This window comes from Lissotriton vulgaris, chromosome 8 (genome assembly GCF_964263255.1).
Source record: "Lissotriton vulgaris chromosome 8, aLisVul1.2, whole genome shotgun sequence".
Classification (NCBI taxonomy): Eukaryota; Metazoa; Chordata; class Amphibia; order Caudata; family Salamandridae; genus Lissotriton; species Lissotriton vulgaris.
This window is the reverse complement of record NC_141696.1, coordinates 58,984,187-59,010,356: the sequence shown is the minus strand read 5'-3', so window position 1 is coordinate 59,010,356 and position 26,170 is coordinate 58,984,187.

Below are 26,170 nucleotides of genomic sequence, written 5' to 3'. Positions count from 1 at the left end.
GGGGTGCATTGGGGGGTGGTGGATGAAAGGGGATGCTGGTGCTGCTACGGCAGGCTGCTGGTGTACTGTTTAGGGTCAAGTGACGGGTAGGCATGGGACTGGACTGGGGACTGACGGGGCACACCGGTTGCTAGATTGGAATGTTAGGTAACGGTGTTTGTTGATTCGGCGTGGTTGAAATTCTTTGCCAGGGGTCCCAGGGCATTCTCAGAGCGAGAGGAGCCCTTGGGGGCCTGAGGTGCCGACTGCCACACAAGCAGTAATAGGTGGAATAAGCGGCATGGGGGACGTGCGCGCACTGTTCTGGGCATGCTGATATTGGGTGCCATCAGGCTGGGTTGACTTGCACAGTAGAGAATTAGACAATCCACTGACATGTAGGGGATCGAGGGGGCTAGGAAGTCAATCTCTGTTGTTCGAGGCCATTGGTCCAAGGCGTTCAATGACTTAGGGAGAAACCCGGGAGTCCGGGTCAGATGCAGGATTTGTTCTGGGAGGGTGGGTTTGCACAGGTCCAGGGACGCTGGAGTGGGATTAGGATTAGCGGGTGGGGCCCATGGACATGGATCAAATGCTGCGGATACTGAAGACCGGCATAGGAGTGGTAGGGCTTGAGGTTTGCGCTATAGGTGAGACGGGTTTTGACTGATATGCTGTCCCCATTTATTAAAGTACAGTTTTATATAGCGGTGGCCGGACCCGTGGGTATCAGAGCGCTCTGCACACAGGCTGTGAAGAACTGGGGTGGTGGGAGGTTGTGAAGCAGGTGGGGTTTTTTGGGGAGCCTGGGGTGCAGGTGACTTTACAGCATGTCTGATTTGGAAGTGCTACACATGGGAGGAGGGGGTTTTAGGCTGGGTGTCTGGCCGGGGATTTTTTCATGGGCACGGAGAGTGCGAGACAGAATGGTGCATCGGGAGTGTACGTGGCAGGTGTAGGGATGGTTTTGGGATGTGTGGTGCGGGAAACCTGCGCGCAGGGCAGTGGTGGGAAGACTCTGGCACTGTGCTCTTCTCATGAGTTAAAGGGGACCTAGAAGTGCATTAGTTTCACCCTGGAGGCGGGTTTGCAGTGGTCAATGTTGAGCAGTGGATGAATGGGTGACCGGCATTGAGGCGGGCGTGTCTTGGGGTACATACTGGGGGCACCTGATTCTCAAGCAGGGCGATTTTGGTGCTTTGTGGTGCTTTGTGAGGATGGTTAGTCTGGGTGCCTGGAATGGAGGTGGGTTTAGTGGTTACAGTTGGGGGGGGCAGTCTTCATGGGCACTGAGATTATTGGCTTAAGATTGAAGGCAAAGGACTGGGGGTGTTGTTTTTTCCGAAGGAGGAAGGTGGGAGTTCAGTTCTGCAGGTCGTTCTAGGCTTCATACGAGGGGGGGCTGCCTACGGTGGCACGCGTTTTTGGTGTTATGGGGGCTCTTGCAGCATTGAGAGACTGAGGGCCCTGGGGGGAGGGAGGGCGCGGCTGCAGGATTCAGGGCTGCAGGTGTCCGACACGGTGTTTCTGTGTTGACGTAGCGACTGGACACTTGTCGACCGGGTGCTAAGGGAAGAAGGATACACTTCATGCAGGACTAATTATTCTTTTCTACTACAGGAGTTGGAAGTGGAGCAGGACCCCAGGCGGTCGCCTGGAGGGGAGTGGCCCCCCTTTCTCCTGGGCATGGATCGTCAGAAGAGGCGAACTAGCCAGTTGCACAAGGGCAGTACAATGATGTAGGAATCTGGGGGATGTATTTGATGGGTTATTGATCTGGATGTTTGACATTGTGTTATGTGAAATAAGGAGTCGCCCCAATCCGAGGTTTCAGCTGGGAGACAGACGTATGCTGGGATATTGTGGGTATGGCTTTACACGATGATGCATGGAGGGGGACATGGTGCAAGGACGCAGATAATGGTGGCAATTAGGTCGCTGTGATGACTTGGGGCCTCGCAGCAGAATGAGTCGAAGGGGGGGAGCTATTGACTGACGAAGGTACAGGTGAGGGGAGTGGGATTGCGCTGGGAGGGGGGCCACCTGCATGGACAGGGTTGGCCCGTCCATAAAAGTTACTGGTGCCTTTGGGTGCAGGCCCGGGTGGTGGATGGTCGTACTCCGTGAGGGTGGCTCTTGTCATAAGCAAAGTTGTGGCCTAAATATTTCTGAACGGTTTACACGGGATGAAGGCAGATGGTGGACTGGTCATAGAAAGCGAGGGGGGCAAGTGCCACAAACAAAATTTCAGTCTCATCAAATCTTATCTGTCTACAATGGCGGCGAGCAAGAGGGTGGATGGTCGTCCATCGTGAGGGGGACACTTGGCACTAATAAGGTTTTGGGCCCCAGCATCCTATCTATCTACATTGGAGGCAAGCAACAGACTGGATGGTTGTTCACCGAAGAAGGGGCGCTCGTCAAAAAGCAAAGTTTGGGCCCAGAATTTCCGTTATACTGGTTACATACAAAAAGGTGGATGGTCGTTCACCGTGAAGGGGGCACTTGGCACAGGATGGAATTGGGCCCAAGAATCCTGTCTGTTTCCACAGGATGCGACCAAAAGGGTGGATGTTCATTCACCAAGGAGGGGGTGCTTGCCGCAAGCAGATTTGGTCCCGCAAAATCTTCTGTTACGCTGAATACAAGCAAAGGGTGGATGGTCATTCACCGCGAGGGGGGCACCTGTCACAAATAAAGTTTCAGTCACATTGAATCCTATAGGTTCACAGTGGAGGCGGACAAAAAGCTGGATGGTCGTTCACCAGAAAGGGGGTACTTGGCACTAACAAGGTTTTGGCCCAGGAACCCTATGTCTATGTGGGCGCCAGCAAAAGGGTGGATGGTCGTTCACCAGCCAAGTAGGCACTTGTTGCAAGCAAAGTTTGGCCCAAAATGACCCTTATCTGTGTGCTCGGGATGCAGGCAGAGGTGGAGGATTGGTCGTTCACCATGGGAGGGGGGGCACCTTGCACAGACGAGGAGTGGCTTGCAATAGGTGATTTGTTTACGCGGTGGGGGGCTCGTTCAACGCAATGGGGGCAATGTCCCAGCCATGGTTTGGCCCGGCGCAATGTGCTCTGTAAATTTGAGTACAGGCAGGGTGGCCTGCTGTCACTGACACGGTTTGGCCCGACAAAGGTTTGGTTACACAGGTTACAAGCGAAGTGGTCATGGTCTTTCACTGAAAAGGGGGCACTTTTCCTGGACATGGGATTGCCTTGGATATGTTATTTGTTTGCGCAAGACACATGGGGAAGGGTTGGCTGGTCAGCCACTGGATGCCACAAGGTGGAGTATGCAGTCACTGCACAGGAAGTTGGGGTTTCAAGTGGTGCTGGGCACGTTGGCACCTTTCGCGACTGTCGGTCGTCCCATCAACAGTGAATAATATAGAACATACGTTTGGGTGGTGGATTGGTCGTCCACCGGGTGGCGCGGGGTCGGCGGACAGGAGGCGAAAGGTGCCTGGGAGCAGAGGGTGGGACAGTGAACCGCCCTATGGGGGTTTCCTGGTTGGCGATACTTTAGAGGGGTGGTGAGTCACATACGAGCGATCCACCCCTCGAGGGGGAGAATGGTACACGGTGACTGATAGCGGGGCACGGGAGGCAATGAAGGAAATTCAACAGAGGATGCTCGGAGGGAAAATGAGGGTGAGAATGGGGAGAGGAAGGAGGTCACCGAGTGAATGGAGAAGAGTCAAACAGGTGAGATGGTTTTGAGAAGGAGGAATGGAGAATGAGTCGGTACCGGGTGGGGAAAGTATATTTATTGCATTTATGTACTATGTAATAAAGTCTAAAGGAGTGCAACCTTGTCCTAATAAAATGGCCTTTTACGCTTCAAGTAAAAGCGTGGAGTGTGGTTCTTGCGCAATGCGGGCCCCAGGGGAAGTACGGTTGCAGACCGGTCTTCCCCTGGGGAATTCGCGCGTAGACCGGAAGGACAAGGTGTGGGGGTGGGATAAGAGGGGAAAGGGCGGGATCTGGGAGAGTTTAAAATGTGTTAGGAGAGGAGAAAGCAGCCTCTTCTGAACACCTAAGCACCACCGGGGGGACATAAGAAAACTTTGTCCACCCACCCAACTTACAGGTCTTAAGCGATGGGCTTGGGGTGGTATTCGGGTCTGAGTGTGCCAGTTTAGGGCGGGTTGCATGGCAGAGGCGTGGTGGTACTTTGGAGGGGTGGTGAGTCACCTCTGGGCGATCCACCCCTCGAGGAGGAGAACGGAACACGGGTGACTGATAGCGGGGCGCCGGAGGCCATAAAGGAAATTCAACAGAGGATGCTCGGAGGACAAATGAAGGTGAGAATGGGGAGAGGAAGGAGGTCACCGAGTGAATGGGGAAGAGTCAAACAGGTGAGATGGTTTGAGGAGGAGGAATGGAGAATGAGTCGGTATGGGTGGGGAAAGTATTTTTATTGCATTTATGTACTATGTAATAAAGTCTAAAGGAGTGCAACCTTGTCCTAATAAAATGGCCTTTTACGCTTCAAGTAACAGCGTGGAGTGTGGTTCTTGCGCGAAGCAGTCTACAATTAGCAAAACTAGATTCCCTGCCAAACAATCTGTTTTGATGCCTGAGGGTTGTTATTAGAAGGAACAAGAAAGGATCTACCGGCAACAAGGGCTGTGCTGTCGTAAGTGGACTGGATAACAGTGCAGACCTCATCTAAAGAGACCTTAACTCCTTATGAGCTCTGGGGACACTACCTTATCCAAAAGAGCCTTTTTATCCACAGATTTCCAATGTAATCTCCTCCATTCACTGCTTGCGGTATAGCCATGTTGTCTTATATATAAATATTTTGATATTTTAGGGCCTCGGATAACTTTAAGGTAATTGTTACAAGACGGTGAACACTGTATAATACTAGAATTACCTGAAAGTTTCTAATGCATAAACTTAATGAATTTGAAACCTATATATCATCAATTAATCTGGAATGCTCTCTGATTGAATCGGTAGGAAAGCAAGAGTTTGTTTCAAAAATATGTCTAGCAATTCTGAGATTCCATTGTGATAACAATTCATATCCATTTAAGCTCTGGGGAGTTAAAACACCTGACAAGGGATTGAGAAGTGGGCCATTAGACTCTAAATCATACAGAGCAGTAGAAAGGGCACGCAGGCTGTCCAGTGTAATATTAAGGCCTTCCAACGAGCAGTAGATGAGGTGGACGGCCGTGGATGGCATTGTCCATTACACCGTCCATTGCTGTGCATACCTTAACAACATTAGTGATAGTAAATTGTTGTTATATGTATATACATATATATCATTCTTCAAATTATATACACAACATATTTTACTATTTCTAAATTATATTTACCCATCCCATTATATACTTTGTCTAACTTATTCCCATGATTATATCTAGCCAGAGTTAGATTTACTAACATACACTGTCCACTATTCTCCGTTTCTCGTCTTAACACTTTGTGTTTTATGTCATTTCTCCTATTTCCTCCCCTTTCCTTTCTTATATGCAAGTATTTTCTTCTTTATATTATACTATATATGTTAAATCACTAGACTTTTATGGGTCTACTATGATGTATTATACTTTTATGAATTTATATACCTTTAATCTCTCAATATAGAATTACGACACAAAAAAATTGTTGTTATAGAAATTAAACATCAGCACAGATCCACATTTCTTGTTGACCGCATATTAGGATACATGAAGTTAGGTACTATTGTGACCCAATTAATATTAATTACAACCCAAATTGATGGTCCGCCCTTCCAGGCCCTTCCAGGGGGAGAGGAGATAGCGGAAACTCTAGAGGTAGCAAAGCCATTCATATGCGTGTCAGATGTCAGACATGCTTACTGCACAACAATTATGTGAAACTAGGAACATTACAATAGCCATTCCAATGTCCTTGAGTTTCACATGAAGGTCAGCCACACCCCAGGACAATATCTTCACAAGATTATTGGCTCTACAGTCACATGTAGGAGAAGTAGAGCTGGTGAGTATGGTAGACTCACGTACTACAATCTCTTTTCCAATGTGAAGTGGCAGCAGTAGTCAATTAAACTTGTTTAGCCCTTCCAGAGGAGTAAATTTATTTGATAAGTGATTTGAAAAATGAGTAAGAGAGATATAACCATTAATCATTGAGAGAACAGGTGTTGGAGAACAATATGGTGGGAAGCAAGTGGTAATACACAGCTGTCTATAAAATTACCTTAATTGTTCCATATGTATCTGAATACTGGCATCATCTGGCTTAGCCAATCGATTCAGAAGATGTGCTACTAAACTAAGGGCCAGATGTAGGTAAATACCATTTCCCAATTCAAAAATACAGAATTTTACTGATTTGGTATTTTAGAATGGTTAAATGGTATGTAGGTATTCATTCGGTAATTTTTACCAAATCTGTAAAATTCGGTAAATACCGATTCGGTATTTACTGAATCGGTATTCCCCATTCATTCCTATGGGTCTCCAGGCCCATAGGAATGAATGGGGAATACCGAATCGGTAAATACCGAATCGGTAAGAGGGGGAAGACCTACAAGGGTGGCAGGGTGTCACATTGACACCCTGTTGCACCCCTGAATAGTGCATGGGTGCACATGTGGCAGACATACATGCCCTTAGGCACTGGCACTGTTAAAAAAGAACAAAATTGCTTTTTTAACGGTTTTCGTTATTTACCACTAACTTGTAGTTGGTGGTAAATAACGAATTTTTATAAGTGAAAAGCACTCACTTGAGTGCTTCCTACATTTCAGATTAGGTAATTTACCGAATCGGTATTTAAGAATTTGGTAATTTACCGATTCCTTAAATTACCGATTCTGTAAATTACTGAATCTGAAATGTAGCCATCTACATCTCAAATGCCTAATACCGACCGGCATTAGGCTTCCTACATCTGGCCCTAAGTCTCCTAAAAGTTCCACTCCATTTCTTTGGTGTTACCCGCCCAGTCAAAGCACCTTACCATACTAAAATCCCATACTGTAACCTGAAAGAGAAATCCAAACACCACTGTGTTTCCCTGTGCAATCATTAAACTAGAGAACCACCTTGTTCAGAAGTTTAGGAACATCTTCGTTAGTAGGTCGTGTGAGAGAAGGGACCTTTTTTGAATCGACACAAAGTCATTGGCTGGAGGGGGGATTCGTAGACTATCAGGATTACCTTCTACCACCAAACTGGAGATACAGGTGCCATCATGGTTGGGTTAAGACCTTGTACAGAAGGCATTTTAGAAGAATGGTTTTAGGAAGAATGGGCTTGGCATTATGATTAGCACTAGACAACTGATAAGACTGTCGTCAGCCCCTGGTTACACTGGACCCTGAAAGTAAGTCCACTTGGGTCCATTGATCATGAGTCGGAGGAGGTGCTTTTTGGGAGAAGATAACAAAGAGTGGTTACTCAAGACATATTACTCTGTGGTGAAATGTATCAAATGTTGGTTATAATAGAGATAAAAGTTGCTCAATTAAGTCGCTTATAGCACATAAATTGATACCTAAAAAAGGGGTTAACACTGGCCTGTTGCATGACAAAATATGGTCCTCAAAACATCGAGGCACATAAATATCACATCAAAAATATTGTTTACCTTAATATCATCTTCCGTTATTTATAATAGGAACTAAAAAAATATTGTGTCAAGAATAACGTGGAGGAGAATATTGCCCAAAACAAGGTAAGACTTTTGGGCCCGATTCACAAAGGTAATTTGAAACAAAATTCTAACTTTACAACTTTTAGCATTCACAGAGGTCATTTGCGAGTCGTATCTTTACCGCTGCAGTGTCACACTGAAGTCAACACTGAGGGTAGCACAAATTGTGGACTGCATGGACCATGATGCAAATGGAGGACATTTTTCTGGGATATGATGTAGTGTCAGGCCACACCCTTTTCTCTGCCCAAAGTGATTTTCATGACCTCCTCTACCATTTATCACACGTTCCTAATAATCCTATTTGTAAAAATTGCATTCTGGCCCATTGATTAGACTTCATCAGGCCCAAGCCGGAGAGTACAGCCCGGGTGTGAGAGTACGGCCCAAGCCAGAGATTCCTGCCCGACTGCTGACTTTAAAGATACAACTCGTAAATGACCTCTGTGAATACCAAAAGTCATAAAGTTAGACTTTTGTCTCAGATTGCCTTTGTGAATCGGGCCCATGGTCTGTAAAATAACAGTGTCTTATATTTATGTTGTAAATAGTCACATATTCACGAGAGCACTGTGGGCCTGATTCACAGAACTAACTTAAGACAACATCCTAAACTTACTACTTTTGGTATTCACAGAAGTTAGGATTTTGTCTTAAGTTTATCTTAAGACAAACTTAAGACAGACTTAAGACAGACTTAAGACAAACTTAAGACAACATCCTAACTTAAGGCTGTCTTAAGTCTGTCTTAAGACAAAATCCTAACTTCTGTGAATACCAAAAGTAGTAAGTTTCGGATTCTGTCTTAAGTTAGTTCTGTGAATCGGGCCCAATGTCATCTGCACTTTGTATATAACTTTAATTTAATGATTGAAGTGAATTTGGATAAATACACATTTTGAACAGAACCCCAGTCTAACTTGAGGATTGCTTATCTTGAACTGAGACTAATCCTCTTGATTGTTAAAGCAAGTACATTGATTGTGGGACTCACTATTTACCGTATTGAGTCCGCCCACTAAATGATGCCCACAGCACTTTATATGCAGATCTGAACAGTTACCCTGGTCCCCGTAGGCGTAAAGGGTTGTCCTTGTAATATATCACATGTTTAAGTTTGGGTTGGGTCCTGCCAGATCTCAGATCTGATAGTAATTAACAATTGTCTTTATAATGTGTTCTCATTGGGTCCTAGAATCATGTACTTTACAGGCCACAGAATGTTTGAATTTCCATTAACTATGCAAAGCCTTGGGGTAATCCATAACAGCAATGCCGCCCATGTTTATATTTCCTTTTAAACCCGTCTTGCATTACATAAGAGTATTTGTTTTTCCATGTGTTGTGCTTCTGTGGTTTTTTCCATGACGTTTGATGTGAACTGAGTTGCCTCTAGATGTCTGGGTGAGTTCCGATTGTGGGTGAGTGTTCAAGTGAGAGGTCTAGGATGAGCTGGAAGTGTGAATTTCTTCCAGTTCCGGTCAATGGACCATATACATACACATACACAGGCCTCTCAGCACCATACACAGAGCCATGGCCATATATGCGCTACTTTTAATTGTGGTTTTATAGGAAAATGTGAGAAGGAGGTACACAGTGTCCAAATGTTGACAGTGTCAAAGGGAAATAAAATGCAATGGTTAAAGGCAAGTTTCTGAGTTGGTTGTGTACTGTGTTGGTGAAGTGAGGAGATGAACTGAAATGCATGAAGAAGAAAAGTGGCAAGATGGTGTGAAGAGGAAATTATGATTTGTGGGATATGCAGATTGAGGATTTCAGAAAGATGAAGGAATTTTAGAAAGGAGTAATTGTCTAACATAAGAAGAGCAGGCAGAAGAAAGTGGTAAGACCCAGAACAGAAGTGATTAAGACACCGACTCTCCATAAACCTAAGCAATGTTTATTCAGTTTCAAATTTTCTGAATTGAAACATTTTCAGTAGTGAGTATTCACAACAAAATCATCTTGTTGATACTGCTAACAGGTATTGACAGAGACAATTTGCCAGGCTTGTTTTTAGGTTTCTGTAAGTTGATGTGTTACACGTCTGGATGCAATCACATAACACTCACAGTGAGACACCCAAATACTGGCCAGGTATCGTGCTTTGTAAAGCACAGGATTTTTGTTTTCAGATTTTAGGCCACAACTTTAGCTGAGTAGGCCACGCCTCTTGGAATGGATTCCTAGTTACAACTCTTTGATCAAATTGATCCCATCAACACACAGCATTGAAGCTGTGTGTCCCTCTCAGTCTTAGGCGTGGTGCTTGCACACCTAGGACACAGTGCTTCAGCAACAGTAGTCAGCTCTCCGACGTGTTATGTTATGTGTATTTGTAAAGCGCACCAACACCTGCTAGAGTGTGCAGGTGCTGAACATGTGTGTGTTCCTAGCCCCAGCTGTGCTAAGTTTGTTAATTGAAAATCCAGGTCTTCAGCTTCTTGCGGACGTCACGAGGAGGCGGCTCCGATATAGAGTGTGAGGCCGTTCCATGCAGTACGAGTGACGTAAGAGAACGCTTGTCCTCCTGATCTGGTTCTGTGGCTCAGGGGTTAGAGGCGGCAGACCCGGAAGCTGAGATCGCCCCTGGACCAGGGTTCAATTCCCCGCCTTGGCGGGTCTTGGGCTCAAAATTCCACGGACTCGATAATTCTCGCTCCGGTGCCTTCTCGACTCACGGGTTCACACTCTGCGACTCTGGGCAATAGCTTGCTTAATCTCCACAACGGCCCCTCGCGGCGGGATGCCTGGCTTTCACCTTGTGGATACCCTGCCGGGGTTATCTCACAGGGGAATACCAGGACGGGTTCCCTAAGCAAGCGCCGGGAAACCCACTGCGGGTAGCTGTGCGCTATATAAGCTCAAATACATTTACATTTACATTGGATGTGTGCGAGTGGGCGTCGTGCGGAGCGGAGGTGTTTAAGTGGTTGGTAGAGGGAGCTGCAACAGTTGAGGTAGGTGGGGCCTAAATTGTATAGTGCCTTGAATGTGTTCGTGAGGAGTTTGAAATGAGCGTGTTTGTGTATCGGGAATTATGTCTTCCCCACTGCAGCGTCTGTTCTCCTCCATCTTAGTCCACGTGTGCATCTGATAAGTATCAGACAAAAGACCTGCGTGGAGTGTCTCTCGTCTGTCTCTGAGTGTGGCGGTGGGTCACAGGGCCAGTGATGGTGGTGGTCTATCTTGGGGTGACATCTACTGTGAGAATATCAGCAAAAACAGGTGCCTTTATTGAAAGTTCTTTAGCACCCCAACAATTAGTTCTTAAGTTGTGTCATTTCAAAGCGCTGTAAATAATGAATGTTCTGATAAATCACAGCACATGGTTACCACAACTGCTGAAGTCACATTTGCATGTGTGATCTTAGAACTGGAATGTACATGTCAACAGCATGTTATACATCATTCTGAGATGGCTCACGGCTGTTGTTTCTGTGCTGAGCTTCTCATACAGCCCGCAGTGGACATGTCCCAGTGTCATATCAAAGGCATCATGTTTTTCATTACAGAATCTTATTTCACTCGGGTGTGATTCCTAAGTGCACACAAGGCAACCCCAAGCCACGGTATCAGGGTTCATGATGAGATTCGGTAACGGTGCTCCCCCACCACAGAGGTTTCTCATGCTTTGGTCCCTATCAGGTTTATGTACATGTCCTATGATGCCATTGGTCTCTGTTTGCAGGGCAGTGTGTGCACAGAGGGAGCAGCTCTGAGCGCAGCAGCATTAAGGTCAATTACACACATTCATCCACATACACATCCATCTGGGCACAGACTACACTCGCATGCAAGACCCAACCATACATACACATACCCATACGTGCTTGCACTGCTGATGGTGCGTTGTGTGTATTCTTTGAGGAAAGGACACTTGCACTGAATTTGGAAGCTAGATCGCGCTCTCTGGTGTGTACATGTCTGCTGGTGCCACAGGGGAGCATTTGTCTGTGAATTCCGACGACGAGTGTGAGCACCCAATGGGTGTCGCCCTTTTCCTCGAATCCCTGCAGGAAGGGTTGCCTCATTCTGCATTGAAAAATACTTGACATTTCTGTGTAGTTTGGGGTCATGGAAGGGCCAGGAAATGTTACGTAAATAGTAGTCTGCGAGAAAAAAAACTACATTCTTTTTCTTTAAAACAGCAATTCTTCCACTGGTTTCGTTAAAAATATTCAGGAATAGTTCAGACAACTCTAAAATACTTTTGAAGGGTTTTCACCTTGTTGTTGATGCTTTGTGTGTATATTCCAAAAGGGGAAAATGCAGGATTGTAATGATTTTCGTGATTTTTTCATTCTAACTTGGCATGAAAATGCTGGCCAGTACCGGTCAGTCCTCTTAAATCAACTTGGATGGTTAATGTAGCTGCACTAGAGCATTACACGTAATGTTAGATCACACATTTGAGGTTTATTTAAGATAGCTTTTGGGTCAAAGCTTTTGTTACAGATATCCTTCTGCCATATTTTGCCACTTGCTCCTTTCCTTTTGCATCTACCTTAAGGCACTTCACAATCTGCTGTCCATGGGGTGGCGGTGGGAGTGTTGACTTGGACTCTACGTCTCTCAACCTCTTCATGCTTCAGATTTGATTCTTATCATTATCTCCCTCCAATTCATCGCATGGTGGTGTCCTATCATGTGCCGGTGGGTGAGGAAACAACTTCTGGGACAATCAATGGACTACAAGCCACCCAGATGGTTCAGTGTTTGCTAGATCAGCAGTGCATCTAGTTTGAACCACATTTACACATCATTCTACAACAGTGCACATTAGACACAATTCCTGTCACCTTCATTTGCACAATAAAGATCAAAGTCATACATTTGTCTAAGTGTTTGATCCCTCAGTGGTACATTCTTTCAAGTTATACTGACAAATGATATGACGTCATCAATCTACGTATTCATTGGGAAAAGTTTAGATTACACCTACTGCATCCATGAACACTCAAACTGGCATAAAATCCACATAATTAGGAAATGTAGCTCAAACGTAACAACCATTTGAAGCTGAATAATGGACAGCTCCACAAATCCAGACGCACTTGCAGATGACTCGAGATGAGATGGAGAAAAAACAAAACCCGGAAAACCCACACTACCTTTAAATCCGCCGTGAACACACACCACCTCCTCCTCAAAGCCACAAAGAAAACAGCCTTGAAAGGCAGAATCAACACCAATGTCCACAACAGCAAGGAACTCTTCGCCATCGTCAAGGAATTCGCTAGGCCAAACAGCGAGACCGAAGACGTTCCCCCCTCCCAAGACCTCTGCAACAAACTCAGCACCTTCTTCCACCACAAGATCAGGAAGATCTACGACAGCTTTGACACCCTAGACCCTGCCATTTCGAAGACACACTCAAGACCATGAAAAGAATCCCCTCAGGAGTCCCCTCGGATCCCCGACCCTACCACATCTTCCACAGAGCAGCCGCCGCCATTGTACCCTAGCTCCTCCGCACCAAAAACTATTCCATCAAAACCGCCCCCCCCCCCTCAATGACTGGAAACACGGCATGATCAAACCCCTGCTGCAGAAGTCATCTTCAGACCCGACCGACCTCAAGAAACTCAGACCCATCTCCCTTCTCTCCTTCACAGCCAAGATAATCAAGACGGCCATCAAAGTTTAACTCTCCGAGTTCTTAGAAGGAAACCACATCCTGGACACCTTCCAATCCAGCTTCAGAAGCAACCACAGCATGGAGAACGCACTTCTATCCACCACCGATAACATCCTCCTCGACCAGGGCGAGACCGCAGCCCTCATCCTACTATATCTTTCGGCCGCCTTCGACACGTCTCCCACCGCACCCTAATCACGAGACTCCATGATGCCGGCATCCACGAAAAGGCACTGGACTGGATCCACTCCTTTCTCACTCGCCGCACTCAGTGAGTTAGACTAGCCCTATTCCTCTCAGCACCTACAGAGGTGAGCTGCGGAGTGCCCCAGGGCTCCTTCCTAAGCCCCACACTCTTCAAAGTCAACATGGCCCCCTTTCAGAAATCAACAAAAGTCACAAATTCAACATTGTTTGCTATGCTGGCGACACCCAGCTGATGCTCTCCCTCACCAATGAACCCACAACCGCCAGAGCCACCTTCCACAGCAGAATGAAGGCCATTGCTACCTGGATGAAAAACAGCTGCCTCAAGTACTACTCCGACAAGACTGAAATACTCATCCTGGGACCCATGCCTTCGGCCTGGGATGACTTTTGGTGGTCAGCCGCTCTGGGATCACCTCCCACCTCGACGGGCCATGCACGCAACCTCTGCATCATACTGGACACATCGCTCACAATGAACCGCCAAATCAGCGCATTTTCCTCAACCTGCTTCCACACTCCACCTGCTTCAAGAGACATTCAGGTGGATCCCCACAGAATCCAGAACAGCTGTTACCCAGGCACTCATCACCAGCAGACTCGAATATGGCAATGCACTCTATGCTGGCATCACCCAGAAACAGCTCAAGAAACTACAGAACGTTCAAAACGACACAGCCAGACTGGTCTTTGACAGTCCCCGCCGCAACCACATCACGCAACACTTCTAACAACTCCCCTGGCTCCCAGTCAACAAGACAATCACATACAAACTCCTCACACATGCTTACAAAGCTTTACACAATGAAGAATCAGCATAACTGAACCACTGCCTCGCATTCCACACGCCCTTTAGACGACGCCGCCCTGCCCAGCTCGCCCTAGCCTCTGTCCCCAGGATCCACAAAACCAGAACCATCGGTAGATCCTTCTCCCACCCCGCCGCCAAGACCTGGAACACCCTGCCTCTCCACCTCAGGCAATCCGCATCGCTGGCCCACTTCAAGAAGGACCTCAAGACCTGGCTCTCCGAATGACCCTAGCCCCACAGGGACCAGTAGCCCTCCCCTCCCCTCCCATGCCCACCCCCCAAACAGCACCTTGAGACCCTCACAGATGAGTAGCCGAGATATATAAGCCCCTCATTGATTGATTGATTGACAGCTTTATATACCAGTAAAACGAAACAAGGTGCAATGTCCTTCCTCAACAGAGGTATGTTTATAATCTTCATATCTTTAAAGTTGTGATACGATTTTTATCATGTATTTTAAAGGGTACAAGAAATAGGTACCACTGGTTCCTTCCTGTATAGATCACCACAGTGTGCAAGAGCTTTATGGTCCAGATAGTTTCAACATTTCCTTTCCTGGAGTCTTAGGTGCCTTACGTCATGACACTGCCAGGTATTCTGCAGCATTTCCTACTATTTTGCAGCTTTAACCTGGCCTGCACAGCCTGATTCCTCTCTTCCTCCAAGTGTTGCTGCTGCTGGGTCTGGGATACTGCATTCCCTGCTCCCGCTGCCCCTTCCTAAGCCAGGTCTGCTGGTGTTAGGTGTGGGCTAACGCTAGCCTGCTCTCCTGGGCCTGTCTGCCCTGTGTTATGGACTATCTCATTGAGGCCCTAAGCTGACAGGCCTTGCTTTTACAAATAACTGAATGTTAATATCCCTCCCCCTGTTCATTACCACTATCAGCTGACCCCACCCCTCCTTATCCTTTCTAGTGGGGTACGCCTTGTTGCTTGAGAGGAAATCGGACACTCACTCATCCCTAACTTTATTCACTAAGCTACACATTTGCTTAACCTCCAGACGACCAGCCTTATCAAACCCACTCTTACAGCACTCCATTGGGGACCAGTAGATGCCAGGATCAAACATATGGTCCAGTGCAAACAGCCTGCACACCTGCAGAAACCCATATCTCATTATATCCCAACTATAGACCTTCTCTCTGAGGGCCAGATGTATTTGTATTTGTATTGGGTATTTGTAATGCGCGTACTTTCGCTCCGAAAGGAGCATCCTGGCGCTGAAATAATGTACTGTATAGTGATGGGAACTAGATGGAAGCCATTACAAAGACATCAGATAGATTAAAAATCCAAGTTTTCAGTTGTTTCCTAAAAAACAAAGATACCAACTTTTAAAAAAGCAATGGCAACATAGAACCCCCGGCTTTCCGCCTCAGGGGAGCTTCAGTACACTAATTCTGGATGTACATAGATTTCTTTAGGACGCCCATTTGCGACTGGAAAAAAAAATCATTTTTCTATGTACAAAGCCCTATTTTGCGATTCGGTAATCTGTCACCATCTGGCACATGCATCAACGTAGGCTATTGCGATTCCTTAATTGCGATTATTAAGGAATCGCAATTAAGGAATCGCAAAAGCCTATGCATGTAGGAATCGCTATAAAAATAGCGATTCCTAAACATTCCTTAATTACTACTCGCAAATTGCTAGTCGCAATTAAGGAATGCTGCCCCATTCATTCCTATGGGCCTACAGGCCTATATGAATGAATTGGAGATTGCATGATCAATTTGCAAGTACCAGTAGGTACTCGCAAATTGCTCATGCAATTTCAAGGGTGCAAGGGGGTCAAAATGACACCCTGTTGCAACCCCCTGAAATTGATCTGTGCACATATGTTGCACACACACATGCCCTAAGGGCACGTGTGTGCGCAACATGAAACTTTGAAAAATGCACAAAAGTGCATTTTTCAATTTTTTTGCAAATTACCATGAAGTTCAACTTAATGGTAATTTGCTACTCCTATTAGCGAAATCGCAAATGTTTTTACTTTCATGCATTGCATTTAAGGAATCACAATTTGGGATTCCTTAAATGCAATCGTAATTTAAGGAATCACAATTTAGAGATTCCTTAAATTGCGATTTTTGCATTTGGGATGATGCATCCCAAATGCAAAAATACCGGTCGCAAAGGGGCTGATTCTGAGAATCTGCCCGTTTGCGACCGGTTTTTCCTTTGATGCATGTGCCTGCGAATTGCTAAATGGATCTTAGATTTCGTATTAGAAGAGGCGTGTTTAAACTAAGTGTCCCTTCCTAATGGCAACTAATAGTGGTATGTATGAATGTTTTGCAGCAGAAATATGGTTGCAAATCATTTGCATTTTACCGCCTACTTCAAGTAGGTGGTAACCCATGTGCATACGAGAAGGGGTCCCCAAGGGACCCCCTTCCCTTTTTGAATGGTTGTAAAAACGTTTTTTAAGAGCAGGCAGTGGTCTCACGGACCACTGTCTACTCTTAAAAAATGAAAAGAAAACTTTTCATATTTGGTTTTGAAATGCACACCGTTTTTCTTTTTTTTTTTAAATGGGCTTCATTTTAAAAATAAAATTGCTTTATTGAAAGGCAATCATAGACACTGTGGTCTGCTGACAACAGCAGGCCACCATCCCTGTGATTTTCGCTATTCCCAATGGGTCGCAAAGTGCGACCTGCCTCATGAATATTAATGAGATAAATCTATGTGCGACCCTCTGGGAATCGCAAAATGTGTCTAAGACACATTAGTACATGATTGTTTGCAATTCCCAAATAGCGAATCAAAAAAAATCGCTAGCTGGGAATCGAAAACCAAACCTATGTACATCTGGCCCTAAGTCTGTTCATCTGATATTTTAATAGGTGGAGACAGATCACACCCACTGAGAGCTGCCTTCAGCTGAACAGAACAAAGATCTGTAATTGTAACACTTAGAACTAGTTGGCGTATAAATATAGATGACAATGACGTAATCGTCAGACCGTTGCAATGGCCTCTTTTTCGATGTGAGAGTAGCTTTGCTCGTTGCGTTGATTCGTTAACACGTGGAAAGAACAGAAGTGGCACGTCTGCGCCAGAAGGGTCGGGACCCACCACCAGCTCTGTGTGTTCCTCAGCATCTTGGCACTTCATGAATCTCTGTGGTAACAAGGAACCCTCAGTGCTTCGGGATGCAGCATGTTTGACTTGCTGTACCCAGATCTCATTTAGAAGGTGTGACTGTGACTGTGTGAGGGGCCCGGGTCTTGATGGACCACCACAGTCAGAAGCCGCACCCTGAACACTGCGACTTGGACACTGATTGGGCGGCAGCCACCACTTTGAGGTCTGAATCCTTTTGTGATCTGGATGCGCAGCACTTGCATGAAAATGATATCCGAAGATCTGTATGTTCCCTTCAGGAATTCACTCTTGCTTGGGTGTAGTCTGGGCTAATGGCGCCTCTCAAGTGCGCCAGTGTGCTCAAAGGGTCCCATGACGCACACTGTGAAGATTATCATACATTCTTTAGGCAACACCTGTGCTTGATTTGTGCCTGTGTTTTCCAGTGGTCAGTACTTGCACTTGTTTCTTAACACCTGCCCTTTGATAATCTACCACATGGTGGCACTCTTTTATTATTTTTTTAATGAGCACATTCACAGAGTATTTAGCAATTTAATACATTAATAAAATAATCCCAGCCCACCCAGATACTTTTTAGAGTTGTGGGTGACCTGGAATAGTCCGAACTGTCACATTATAGGAGTGTGATGGTTAGCTGGTAGCACTGGTGCTGGTATTTAGCAGGACTGACAGAGCAGTGGGTAGTGCAAGCTGCAGTGGGCTACTGAGAAATGTCTCGGACCCTGGCATTTCATTTTTCACAAATTAAGAATTTAGCAACAGTCCAAGTAAGATATTACATTTCCAACACCCAAACTATCTTCTGTAGCTGAGAATCTGGACAAGCGTTAAGAGAGTGAATTAGGAAATTAATTTCACATCACTAAAGTGTCGGGCTGTTGTTTTGCAGTCTCCGTAATGTTCTTCCTAGAAAACTGAACGTCAGAAAAATGAGTCTATGTGAAAAGGATAGTGGGTTGGCAAATGTCTTTGCGACATCACTCTTGTTTTATTTGCTTTTTTGACACTGACGCTGCATAATTATTTTAAAATGATACTGTTGCAGAGAATTGCTTTAGATTTCAACATACAGCTATTTGTAAAATAAACGTTCCTATTCTTTCCTTTTGGCATTTTTCTTTTTATATTTTGTTCCTCAATATTGACTCTACGCCTCGTCCAGTCCTGCTCTGTTCATTTTGCGGTAATGAATGGTCCAATCTGAGAACTGAGCCCTCAGGGCCCCAGGCAGACTAATTTCACACCTGTAAAGGAGAACCCCTTCTAGTTACAGGTGTGGGTACCGCCCCTCTGCTTCTCATTTGTGTTCGGCTGATAAGAGATTTGAAATGGAGTTCATTCTAAATTTCTAAAAAGTTAAAATTAATAGGATATACCTGCAATCATGCCACCATTTCGTCATAGATTATTTTCATTTTTTTCCAAGGAAAGGTGCAACAAGTAATTTAATAGTGCTTCGATGCTAGGACATAGTACTCCCTGTGCCGTTTCAGCAACTCACCTTCCTCGAAGTCACATAGTGTAATTGGAAGTGAAAGGGACCTACTCGACACAATCACCCTAGTACCTGAATCACAAAGCTGTTTGTGCATGGAAGTTCAACTTACCCATGCAATAGCTTGGCCTACTGGTGCAAACTCAAGTTTGTAAATTTTCGGCCACACTCGATATCGAATTGAGTCATTTATAGTCTAGGACTCACAGTGATTTGTAAATTACTGAAATTCCTGAGGACTCCTAAGACATAACTGGTGACATTGAGATCATTTGCCCAAACCAGCAGAATAATATTACCTCAAAGGCCAAATGGCCTCCTGTGGCCGGGTTGTGGAATTCATGCTTTGTGGCTTATGTGGCAATCCTCATATCCACACACACACATATGGCCTGGCTGTTTTGTGAGTAGGCATAATGGGGGAGATCCAAGATGTGGCCCGTCCACTTTCTGCACTATGTCTGCCTGGCCAATTCTTGTAGCTCAAATTCCACTAGTTGCACCTGACAGGGACTCCTCCTATGAAGCAGGGCTATGGGTTGAACCTATGTGTTGATGATGAACTTTATGCTCTTGCCTTTATGGCAGCGAATGCTGCAAAATAAAGTGTTGAATTCCACTCACACATGATTACTTTCACAGGACTTTATGCTGCATGCGATGAGTGTCAGGGCTTCAGCACCCTTGCAGCTGGTGAAAATACCATTGGGCTTGTTGACATAGATCCTGACTAGGATGGTGCGTGCTCAGTTTTGGTGAGGAACACCCGCCCACCGGTCGATACGAGGTACAGCCATAAGCATATCATGTTATGTTGTTCATTGATAGTTGTGCTGCGGGGCTGATGGAGGGGATGTCTTGCATGCCATGAAGCTTGCCGAAGAAATGGTGACAATCAGTATGGAAATTAGTTTAATATGCATAGTGAGCTTGCACCTGGGAGACCCTTTCTCTTGGACATTTTGCTGCAAAGTGCAATATTGCATGCATTTGATAGTCTTCCTCTTCATCAAGGGCAACAACTTCCTCTTCCCCTGTGGAGTCAGATACATCATGGACGGATCATAGAGGGATCTCACGTTTGGTTCTGTTGCTGTTATCCTGAGTGGTACACTTTGGAAAATAATTGAGCTTTCGGCATGCAATGCAGGTCTTTTTCATGAATGGATACGCAGAGGTGCACAGAAAAGTGCCCCCTGACAGATCACGTGGGTTGTTGAATCTTCATTTTGGCATCTCTAGGGGTGATCTTGCACACTCATTCAACTGGTTCTGCTTTGGTTGAGTGTTTCAAGGAAGACCACCCCCTGCCTGAAGCTGGGGCGTCTAATAGTTGCGGTGTATGCATCCTCTTCTTCCCTAGCAGAAGTCTTTGCACCTTTATTGATTTACAGCATCTTGTGATTTGCACTCTCATCTCTATGTAAATTTGCACCTGCCAGTGAGTGTGTGCAGTTGTGCATGGAAAAGGGTTGAGGTTTCTGTAGCAGCTTCCTTTGCTTGTCTGTATATGAAGTGCTGGGAGCCAGGGCTAGCCAGGATGGAGAACTGCCGAATGAGAGAGTCCCCTCTTGGTCGCCAGTTGCCCCAGTGTTCTGAAGTCTAAGAAACAGAGGGGCATATTACCAAGCAATAGCGATATTTATCGCTATTGCTTGGTTAGAGACAAACATTTACCGCTGAGCTGCTGCGATTTTTATCGCAGATAAACCTTGCTATTATCAAGATTTATCGCAAATGTGATAAAAATCGTCCACAATGCATAAATATCGCTGAAAAGTCAGCGATATTCATGCATTACCGAGCTAATGCTCTTTGCCATGTTATCCACCTCCCATTGGATAACATGGCTAAGAACTGCTCAGGGCAGGTGTTAGCTTTTGGAGATATTCGCGCTTAGCGCGAATATCTCCAAAAGTTGGTAATAGGAGATAGCGATGTTAGCGACTGTTTCCCGTCGCTAACATCTTGGCACGCCCACTTTGCATGTCATTAGTGATAAATATCACTGACATGCAAATTGGAGCCCAAGATGGTCGCTATCTCCTACTAGCTGTCGCTAACTGGTGTTAGCGACAGCTAGGTAATAGGGAGATAATTTTATCTCCGCTTTCTTGGCTTTTAAAGCCAAAAAAGCGAAGATAAACCCCCTTGATAATATTCCCCTTAGAGTGCATCTGCTCATCAGATAGGTGGAGTATGATGGAAGGCTTGACGATCTTTGGTGCATAGATTCCGAAGTTGTAAAGATACTATTCGTAAAATACATTTGTGAATAGTAAAAAAGCGTAAACTTACACACAAGTGTAAATTTACCTTTGTGCGGGTGGGAGGCCTTGGTTGCACCTTCTTTTTCCTGCAGTCACCTCGATGCATTGAACATTCTTTTAGCAAGTGAAACGTGCAAGCATCAGTGAAGTTACGAACTATTTAGCAAATGCCACGAGGTGTGGTCACTTCCTGAAAATATTACTACTTTTTTTATAAAGAAGACAGAATCTCTTTTAAACTGATAACTGAATTTTTGTTTATTAGACACGCTTCAAACAACAGTTTGTTTTCTTAACTAGGGAAATTAGTTATTTTGCACTCAAGATGCCCTTCTTCTGTTTTTAAGAAGTAATATTTGTTAAGGGTGAGGAATGGCGGTGTATCCCAGCCACTCATGAGCATCTCAGCAGCAGCCCCTAGCCATGCTCAGTGCCCATCTAGCTCCTGTCACTTCAGAGACTGGCATCGCGCCAACCCTGCACCCCTGCTGTGATAAGGGGTTCCTTCCTGCCCCTTAGGTCCTGCTCCCATGACTCATGTCCGGGTGCGCCATGCTAAAGGATCCGCTCTGGACCTGGAAGCCCCGGGCCGCCTTATGTCATCAAGCAGAGAGTGGGCGAGGGTGGCGAGGATAGATGAATGCATGAATGAATAAATGAATGAGGCCATTTGGAAAGCACACCAGCTACTCCAGAAAGAAGTGTGAGTTAGAAGAAAGAATACAGCTGAGGGCTGTTTCATGGGTGATCGTGGGCAGGGAGTGGGGGATCATTCATGGTTCGGGTACAATAATGTGTATCTCAGGGGGGCAAGTTCATGGGAGTGTGGGGGGCAAATAAAGAAGAGAATGACCTGGAGGGGGGCGAGCAGAGCGTTGTATCGAGGATGGCACCAGAACATCCCTGGCACAACATCATCTGCTATAAATATTGTGTCCTCTACATTGTTTACAAAAATATCAGCAAATTTACCTAAATATTAGAAAATCTCCACCCAATGGAACAATAGTTTTCTAAAGAATATTTAGAACCTAATATTTATATCAGACTATAATCCTATAGATGATAGTCTGACATGCAGCCACAAGTACAGTGCCAGACAGTAGTGCAGCTCTACAGCCCTTCCATCACTGCACCTTTATGGACACAGACCCTCAGCAGGGTCTCCTTTGTTCTTCATCCTTATGAAGTTAGATGCATTGATCAGTAAACGCATTGGATAATGATATCAACTTTAAGTGTTTAGAAATTCACACCAGGGAATGAAGCACTATATAACTCTGGGATGGCGGAGTGAGCTAAAGGATGATGATGGATTCAACCCAGATCTGTGACTGGGGATGAGTGTCTGAGAGTTTCAGCGCTCCGTCCATCATCTCCTTGTGTTTGCTGTGCTCGCCCTAAGTTGGCAGGGTATGCCTAGATGTGGGTCACTTGCTCACTTTGTCACTGGATTCAAGCGAGCCTGGCTGATGGGGGGTGTTACCCCGAAACCGTTCCCAGGATGTTTGTTTCCGGTCCAGGGAAGACATGGCTTGGCTGTTCGGACTGGAATGTTCCCATGAGGCACAGGGTCAAGACTGATTTGCATATAGCTGGGTCTGAACTGGGGTGGCGAAGTGAGCTAAAGAACGACGATGGATTCAACCCAGTTCTGTGCCTGGGGAGGGTCTGAAAAGTTTCAGCGCTCGGTCCATCATCTCTTTGTGTTTGCACTATAAAACTCTACAGTAATTAGTAAAATAAGGTGTAATGTGTGGATAGAGAGGCGGTAAGTGTCTTTGGTGAGCGGGAAGATTGATGGGCTCCGGAAGAAGGAAGGAAGGGGGCTGGAGGAGGCAGGTGGTACTCCAGCCGGGCAGGAAAGGAGAGACGGGGGAGGAGGAGAGGAGTGAAAGGTGAGAGCGGGGGAGGGGAGTGCAGGAGGCCTGATGATGGCGGTGGGTAATGAAGACGTGTCCAGGTAATGGAGCGCTGCATGAAAGCGACGCTTCCCTAAAGTGCACATAGAAGGGGCTCCCTCCTCCGTGCCCTCCCCAAAGAGCGCCACATGAAACCAGGAAACTCCCACCACAGCTGTCAAAGCACTCAAGATGTCTGCGCACACCTGGCGCCAGGGCTCACTCCATGCAGGAAGCGCCTGCCCTGCCTTTCAGATGCATCACAGCTCCTGCAGGTCCTCGGTCCTCACTCCCTGCAGGAAGCGCCCTTGCCCATCAGATGCATCACAGCTCCTGCAGGGCCCGGGCCTCACTCCCTGCAGGAAGCGCCTGCCCTACCTATCAGATGCATCACAGCTCCTGCGGGACCTCGGGCCTCACTCCCTGCAGGAAGCGCCTGCCCTACCTATCAGATGCATCACAGCTCCTGCGGGATCTCGGGCCTCACTCCCTGCAGGAAGCACCTGCCCTACCTATCAGATGCATCACAGCTCCTACGGGACCTCGGGCCTCACTCCCTGCAGGAAGCGCCTGCCCTGCCCATCAGATGCATCACAGCTCCTGCAGGGCCTCGGGACTCACTCCCTGCAGGAAGCGCCTGCCCTACCTATCAGATGCATCACAGCTCCTGCGGGACCTCGGGCCTCACTCCCTGCAGGAAGCGCCTGCCCTACCCATCAGATGCATCACAGCTCCTGCAGGGCCTCGGGACTCACTCCCTGCAGGAAGCGCCTGCCCTACCTATCCGATGCATCACAACTCCTGCAGGGCCTCGGGACTCACTCCCTGCAGGAAGCGCCTGCCCTACCTATCAGATGCATCGCAGCTCCTGCAGGGCCTCGGGACTCACTCCCTGCAGGAAGCGCCTGCCCTACCTATCAGATGCATCGCAGCTCCTGCGGAGCCTCGGGCCTCACTCCCTGCAGGAAGCGCCCCTGCCCATCAGATGCATCACAGCTCCTGCAGGGCCTCGGGCCTCACTTCCTGCAGGAAGCACCTGCCCTGCCCATCAGATGCATCACAGCTCCTGCAGGGAGTCTGTCCTTACTTCCTGCAGGAAGCGCCTACTCTGCCCATCAGATGCAGTAGAGCTCCTACAGAGCCTCAGGCCTCAGTCACCTCAGGAAGCGCCTGCCCACTCTCCCTAGCAGCTGCAGCACAGCTTCTGCAGGGCACCAGGCCTAACTCCCTTCAGAAAGCGCCTTCTCACTCACCCGATCAGCTGCATCATAGTTTCTGCAGGACCCCGGGCCTAACTCCCTGCAGTAAGCGCCTGCCCACTCTCGCTATCAGCAGCATCACAGTTTACGCAGGGTACCAGGCCTCTCTCCCTGCAGGAAGCACCTGCCCACAGGGGCATGGGCCCCCAGGTGTAACCATTGTTTAGGGTGTGGGAGGCTCACTGAGTGTAATAAAGGCATCTTTGGGAGGCCTCTGTGGCTTCCCTGAAGCAAAGGTAAACTCTCCACCATTATTTTACTGCCTCAATAGTGCCCACACCGCCATGCGCTCCCCCCGTTTGTACAATACACAATTACAATTCCCACCCAAAGGAAACTCAGGAGACATATTCTTGGGAAAGAACTGCTGCAGGTTTATTTCATACAACACAGGTATGACGTTATGGTGGGTCATCTTACGGGCGATCCAAAGCAGGCAGCCCCTCGCTGTCCCGCATGCCTAAGGAGCCATCTTGCACGGCGAGTCGATGCTCTGACGGTGCAGCACATTACCATTTCGTTATACTCCCGCCCCCGCTGTCAGGGCGGAGCGGTGTCAAGTCAAGTCAAGTCAGATAATTTATATAGCGCGCTACATACCCAGAGGGTCTCAAGGCGCTTGAAGAAAGGTGGGGAATTACTTGTCGAATATCCAGGTTTTAAGTTGCTTTCTGAATGCTAGGTGGTTCTGAGTGAGGCGAAGGTGAATGGGAAGTGAGTTCCAGTTTTTAGCTGCCAGGTAGGAGAAGGATCTTCCTCCCATGGTGGTTTTGTTAATGCGTGGTACAGCAGCAAGGGCTTCGTTGGAGGAGCGTAGCTGACGGGAGGGGGTATAGAAGGAAAGTCGTGTGTTGAGGCATTCGGGTCCGAGTTCGTAAAGTGCTTTGTGTGTGTGGGTTAAGAGGCGGAAAGTTATCCTCTTATTGACGGGGAGCCAGTGGAGATCTTTCAGGTGGCCAGAAATGTGGTCTTTACGCAGGATGTCTAGTATGAGTCTAGCTGATGCGTTCTGGATGCGTTGAAGTTTTTTCTGAAGTTTGGCGGTGGTACCGGCGCATAGGGTGTTTCCGTAGTCCAGGCGGCTTGTAACCAGAGCGTGGGTGACTGTTTTTCTGGTTTCGGTGGGGATCCAGCGAAATGTTTTTTTGAGCATGCGAAGAATGTTGAAGCAAGATGATGAAACGGCGTTGACTTGTCTGGTCATCGAGAGTGAGGAGTCCAGGATGACGCCCAGGTTCCGCGCGTGGTCCGTCGGGATGGGTGCTTTTCCTAGGGCCTCTGGCCACCAAGAGTCGTCCCAGGCGGAGGGAGAGGTACCTAAGATAAGGACTTCTGTTTTGTCTGAATTCAGTTTCCGACGGCTGTGCTTCATCCACTCGGCGACTTCTTGCATTCCTTCATGTAGGTTGGTTTTGGCGGTGAGAGGGTCTTTGGTGAGTGAGAGGATCAGTTGAGTGTCGTCAGCGTAGGAGATGATGTTGAGGTTGTGTTGGCGTGCGATGGTTGCGAGGGGGCTCATGTATACGTTGAAGAGGGTGGGGCTGAGTGAAGATCCTTGTGGCACGCCGCAGATGACTTCGGTGGCCTCTGATTTGAAGGGGGGAAGGCGGACTCTCTGAGTTCTTCCGGCAAGGAACGAGGAGATCCATTCCAGTGCTTTTCCTTGGATTCCGATGTTGTGGCACAACCCCGGTCGGTTCAGGCTCCCCGACCGCCCGAAGGACTAACGGGGCGCCGTCGCGGTTTCCCGGAACCTCCTTCGGCTCCTGGTCCTTGGCTCAGGCACCCTTACTGTGCCAGGCAGAGGTACCC